General features: G+C 38.2%; 1 long non-coding RNA gene across 1 annotated transcript in view; it reads right to left on the reverse strand.

The window, feature by feature from the left end:
* Window positions 1–1,863, reverse strand: part of LOC107690245 (uncharacterized) — an 18,886-nt gene extending 17,023 nt beyond the window's left edge. Inside the window, exon 1 of the long non-coding RNA XR_001634417.1 lies at window positions 1,853–1,863. This is a non-coding gene — a long non-coding RNA (uncharacterized LOC107690245). The remainder of the gene's footprint in view (window positions 1–1,852) is intronic.
* Between the last annotated feature and the right edge of the window lie 4,274 nt (window positions 1,864–6,137).

Genomic DNA, 6,137 nt, shown 5'->3' on the forward strand with positions numbered 1-6,137 from the left:
AAAATTAAGATATTTTTGATGGAATCTGAGAGCTGTCTGACCCTGCATAGACAGCAACGCAACTGAAATGTTCTCAAAGTATTCTCGTAGCTTCATATAATTGCGGTTGAACCACTGATGTCACATGGATTATTTTAAAGATCTCCTTGCTACGTTTCTGGACTTGGGAACATTTCAGTTGTGTTGCTGTTTATGCAGGGTCAGACAGCTCTCAGATTCCATCAAAAATATCTTAATTTGTGTTCCGAAGATGAACAAAGGTCTTACAGGTTTGAAACGACATGAGGGTGAGTAATTAATGACAGAATTTTCATTTTTGGGTGAACTATCACTTTAAAGCAAAGCCTGATCACCACGTGTACATTCAGTTATTCAGTGTTTTGCCATTGAAAAGCCAGTGCCGGCCAGCTTAGCCTTCCCATTAAGACAAAATTCACAGTGAAATCTGACATTTTGAAACAATTTCTTTGGTGCAGTTTTACTGATAGGAATTGCAACACAGAGACGCAGTGGTGCAGTAATACTGATGTAATGAGGTCAATGAGGTCTAAAGTAATTTACAATGGCTTTGAATACATCTCAACCAATCATAATCAACTATCCATTTTGTAAATCACAACTGAAAGCTGCACATGTCCATATCTTAAGAATCAATAACTTAAGAATAACGAACAATAAATAAACTACTAATATTAATCATCATCATCATTATATTAATTAAAAAATCAAAGTAATTGTCTTACCATATTATTTTAATGTATTATCTTAATTATGAACACACTGGTTTGTAGTGCAAACAGTTTTACCATGCATTTACTGGGTCACTCCTGGGATTCTGAGTTTTTAAAGTGGTCTTTACCAAATTGAATTGTTCAAAGCTTTTCACAATACTTTGGTATGCCTGTTATGATGAATAAAAATAATTACCTACAGCGGCTAATGAACTGGAAATCTTGCCCATAGGCTTACTTCCACGTTGAAGAAAAAGGTGGATAAAGGTGCATTTTATTACTAAACTAACAGAATGGAATATGCTATGTTGTTTGCTTCAGTCCTAAATGGTAAATATAACCAATCATTATCAGAGGTAAACATTCCAGCCAATCAGCTTTCATTATCATGTGAATGCGCCATCAAATCTGCTAGTGGTTAATACAACAGGTGCTGTGAATCTTTTTAACATTTAGGGCCCTATTTTAACGATCTAAGCGCATGGTCTAAAGTGCACGGCGCAGGTGCACTTAGGGCGTGTCCAAATCCACTTTTGCTAGTTTAACGACGGGAAAAGCGGTCGGCGCGCCCGGCGCATGGTCTAAAAGGGTTGTCCCTATTCTCTTAATGAGTAATGGGTGTGTTTTGGGCATAATAAACTGTGTTTGGTGCAATAAACCAATCAGAGTCTCATCTCCCATTCCCTTTAAGAGCCAATTGCGCTCGTGCCATGGTGGATTTGCTATTTACACGGCAGAATTTGCAAGCGCAAAGACAGAACGCGTCTCCAGAGATGAAACGGAGCTGCTCGTGCGTGAGCAAATAGGTAGCCTAATTCTGATACATGCAGTGACTATCCATTATGACATGTAGGCATTTTTATATTTATGTAGCCTACACAATAATAATCTTTTACATTGCAATCCTTTAATTTTTCATATTTGGCGTCCCTGTGTGTGTAATATGCAGAGTGTACGCGCGCTGTGGACCCTCATATACTAACGCGCTCTTTAAATAACAAAAAAACTACTGCACCATTGACTTTAGACCAGGTTTTTGTTGGTCTATGGCACAGTCTATTTCAGTTGCCTCAGAATAGCAATGTGCCAGCAATGCTCCTGAACACACCTCGTTTTCAGACCAGCACGCCCATGGGTGCACAAATGGGTGCAAATTAATTTGCTATTTAAGCAACGTGGTGCAGGACATGAAAGTGACAACTGCGTCGCGCTGAAACTAGCAAAAAACACTTGCATCGCGCCTGGCGCCGCATTGTGCCAGGTGTATGATAGGGCCCTTAAACTGTAACAAAATATTGACCACTGAATGATGGGCCATAAATGGATGGAGTTTTTCTGCACATAGCTGAGTAAGATGTCAGATGGAGTGAGGACCTCCATTCATGTATGACGTTTATGATGGCCAAAGTCTGTATGTTCAATTTATGTATGTTCCAAGTCTGATCTTTATGCCCTTTTTCAGTTGTAGCTTGAACATGTATAAGTTTAGCGTTGTCCATCCTGCATATGCCACTGCGTTTTGCTCAATTAACTCATGTGGTCCTCTTGGGTCCTGTTGTTGTTTTAGCGACAGCAAAAGAAATCATATTTTACCTGAGTCGTTGTTCTTAGTCTGTATTGTTGCGATAAAAAGAGTACTGTGTTACTGTGAAATGGCAAGCAACATCTCTATGTTGAGTTGTCCCAAAGCGAATTACTCTTAAGAGTCGGTTCTTTTTTTGAATAAAAAAAGTACAGCATGAACAGCGTAGCTTTATTGCTGAAATAATTGATTCGTATGAGTCGGTTCTTTTCAGCAAATCAAAAAAGTACAGCGTGAACAGCGAAGCTTTATTGCTGAAACAATTGACTCGTATGAGTCGGTTCATTTTAGAGAATTAAAATCACAGTGGAAACAGTGTAGTCCAATTCATAAGTGACTCTTATGAGCTGGTTCTTTTTTTAGTGAATCACAAACATACATTGTGAACAGTTCGATTCATGAATAATTCTTATCAGTTGGTTCTTTTATTTGTTGGAAGGAAGGAAAGAAAGAAAGAAAGAAAAAGTCAGAATCATAATATTTATTAGCAGATAGAGAATATATATTTTATGTAAGCAAAATTAGATATTAGAACTAAAATATACCCAGATGGTTTTCTTGAGCTGAACAACATTGTCTTAAAAATTGAAGTCTTATCATCTTGTTCTCCCAAGGTTTCTTGCTCTTTATGTACACTTCTTAGGGAGTTTTTCTTTGCCACTGTCATTCTTCTTTGTTTTGCTAGTGGAGTAAGGCAATGAATGCACTTTGTAAAGCTGCTTGGAATGGTATGTATTAGGGCTGTCAAAAAAAAATCGAATTTTGAATATTCATCGAATTTTAAATAAAAATCCAAATTTTAGTTTGTGACATTTTAGAATTTTAGGTGTGCGTCAGGCAGCCAGCCTTAACAGTGGCACACGAAATGCGATGACGATGTAAGTGTCATTGCATTTTAATGCTTTTGTTAGCCTGTCCAGTTGGACCCACTAGATGCGGCGCTGCTACGTTGTTAATTCAAAATATTGCAGAAAAAGAGAACAATCAATGCGGGGAAGATCTTGTTTACGTCAAAACCGAAACCAAGCCGTTCACACAGAACGCATATTTATTGCATTTTCTAGAGGGACATCTATCACTGTTGCACTCGCGTCTCGCACAAGAGAGCCGCATGTTTAGAAAGCTATGTAAAATGAATGCGTTCAACTTTTAAAAAACATGTCTCAAGACTTTATTGCGGTTTTCCCCATCCCACTGCATCTCAAGTTTTTAAATGAAGAAAGTACTCTTTGTGATTGGTTTTCAGTCCTTTGTATTAAACTATACATACCTGCATGATGCTGTTTTGTTTCTAATTGTTTAAGCAAATTTATTAATTATATATGGTTTATAAACATTATTTTAAAGATTATGCACTTTTTTCAAAGATAGTCGTGTTATTTTATTATGCTTTGAAGAAACGTGCACGATTTTTTTTTTTGCTCGATGCGCCCTCTTGTGGCCTCAGGAGAGAAGCCAACAGCTTTTTCCCCCCTAACTGAAATGATGCCTTTTAAATTCGAATATAATTTGAATATTGATAATATTTAAGTAAAAAATTCGAATGTAGTTTTTCAGCCATTTTGACAGCCCTAGTATGTATTTGCAGTTGATTAATCGAATTAAACCAAATTTAGTCTTTGAATTTTTTTTTTACTCAAAAACTACAAATATAAATTCCAATTTAACACCTTCTGTTATTGCTTAGAAATGTAAAGTTTTAGCCCTAACCTTATATAACCCATATTTTTGACACTAATAACAAACCTTTTTGTAAATTCAAGCTACCATTTATCCTCATTATTTCTGCTATCTAATTCCATGTTGCAGAGCAAGGATTTGTCCAGCTGTAACAGAATAACATGAAACCAGGGAGATCCTAAAAGGGCTGAGACAAGAAAAGAAGTTTCTAGGTGGCTCAGATTGGCTCGCCTTTCATGTGGGTCCAAATTGGAGTCAGTGTAGGCAGGGAGGGGCAAGGGGGAGCTCGCAGTCCTCATTAGGCCCCTCTCTCTCCTCAGGCTGACCAGTTTCCAGGCCTGTAATGAGCTGGACATTATGCACAGCAGAGGGGGGAAAGCAGGTGAGCTGCTTGTGTGTCAGAGAAACATCACATCCAAATGCTTCATAATGAGAGCCAAATCCTGGCCCACGATGACCTATCTGACAGCACAATATCTGTGAATGATGCCTTAATTATATGAATTGACTCATCTTAGTGTTTTTGTTAGAGGTTCAAGAGACACTGTTTTGCTCTGATATCTTGCCACTGTTGGTCCTGGGATTTTGTAGGTCAGTGCAATGCATGAATGAGCATTTGAACTTAGCGGGGGTAACAATTTTGGTTTCTTTATGAGAAGTTCAGTGTTCTACTCTCCATCCTAATTTAACTATGCATTTGAATAAACCAATATTGCCATTTTAAGTCTGTGGCTGTATGTCAAAAGCAGGGTTCCCATTTTGTTGTGCGATTTCACCTGATATCATTACAAACCTGACTTTCTTTCTTTCATGGAATGCTAAAGATGAACACTAAAGTCATTATTCCCTGAAGAGTTTGACATCTGCCCTAGCTCTTCTGGGTGTGTTCATGAATATGAATGTAGCAGTGTCATATTTGTGAACGAATCTTTAAAAAAGGTTTTGTGAACTGATTTAACTGATTCATTGAAAAGATCTGGTTTGAAAGAGGTTTCGTCCATGAATCAGACACCATTGCTACTCTCATGAAGGACATGAAGGGCAAATGTCAAGATTTTTTGTGAAAATCTATTTAGACTTCAGTCCCTTTCTTTCCCAAAGTTGACTACATAGCAAATGAATCGTATAAACTGCTTTTATGGTGCTTTTTTAGTATATTCTTCAAAATTTCATAAAAGGAAGGAAGTGTCAAGCGGGTAAATAAATAACGACAGAAGTTTTGGTATGATCTGTTTTTTTAAGAATCATCACTGTTTTATCCACGGATTGATAACCCTCATTGTCCCCTTGAGAAGAATTTAGTTAGTAGTCGATCAGGTAATATCCAGGAGGTTTTTAGTGAGATCATAATGAAGCAGATACGTCGTGAATTACAGTATGGATTACAGTCTAGTTTCATTCTACCATAATAGAGCATTTCACGACAACCACTGAGCCGTGTAGAAACGCTGATTGATTCTGATTGATGAAAGCTTGTGTCTCAGGGACTGGGTGAGACTGAAAGTAAGTTGTGGCTGCATTAGCCTTTGCAGATACACTAATCATACACAATTAATAAATCATTGCTAGTTCAGTTAGTAATTAGAGAAGGGAGGCTACGAAGCACTCGGAGCCGTAAGGTAATTAACGGGCAGGAATCTTAATGAAGAAAAGGTATTCTAAGAAATACACTAGCGCTCACAGGTTAATTGTGCAGTTTAGTTATTAATACAACGCGATGACAGTAAGCAAAAAAACAAAGACCAACAAAACAACCTCAGTTGGAGGAAAAAAGCCTCGCTTATAGTGATGACTTCTGCTGTGCTCCATTTCTGCAAATTTGCTTCAATATTAGCAAAATTTTGCTGACAGAATGCAAGCTGTGAGGGAGGCTTAAAGTTTCCAGACACTCCGGCTGTGGCACACACACACGATCTCAGCACAGAGGGCGTCAGCGCTCTCTCCCCAGCATCCCACATGCTTAGCGCCTCACACACACACACACACACACACAGATATACACACATGCCATTTGCTAGAAAACCTTTGAAACAATAGGGAACATCATTAGCTCACTGGAAAGCCGGCACAGATTGAATAGGCGAGGAGAAAGGGTGTTGTGTCAAATAGTCCAAATGGAAAAGGCGATGCCCACGGGGAGTGTT

The sequence above is a fragment of the Sinocyclocheilus anshuiensis genome, unplaced genomic scaffold (genome assembly GCF_001515605.1).
Source record: "Sinocyclocheilus anshuiensis isolate Anshui unplaced genomic scaffold, SAMN03320099.WGS_v1.1 scaffold461, whole genome shotgun sequence".
NCBI lineage: Eukaryota > Metazoa > Chordata > Actinopteri > Cypriniformes > Cyprinidae > Sinocyclocheilus > Sinocyclocheilus anshuiensis.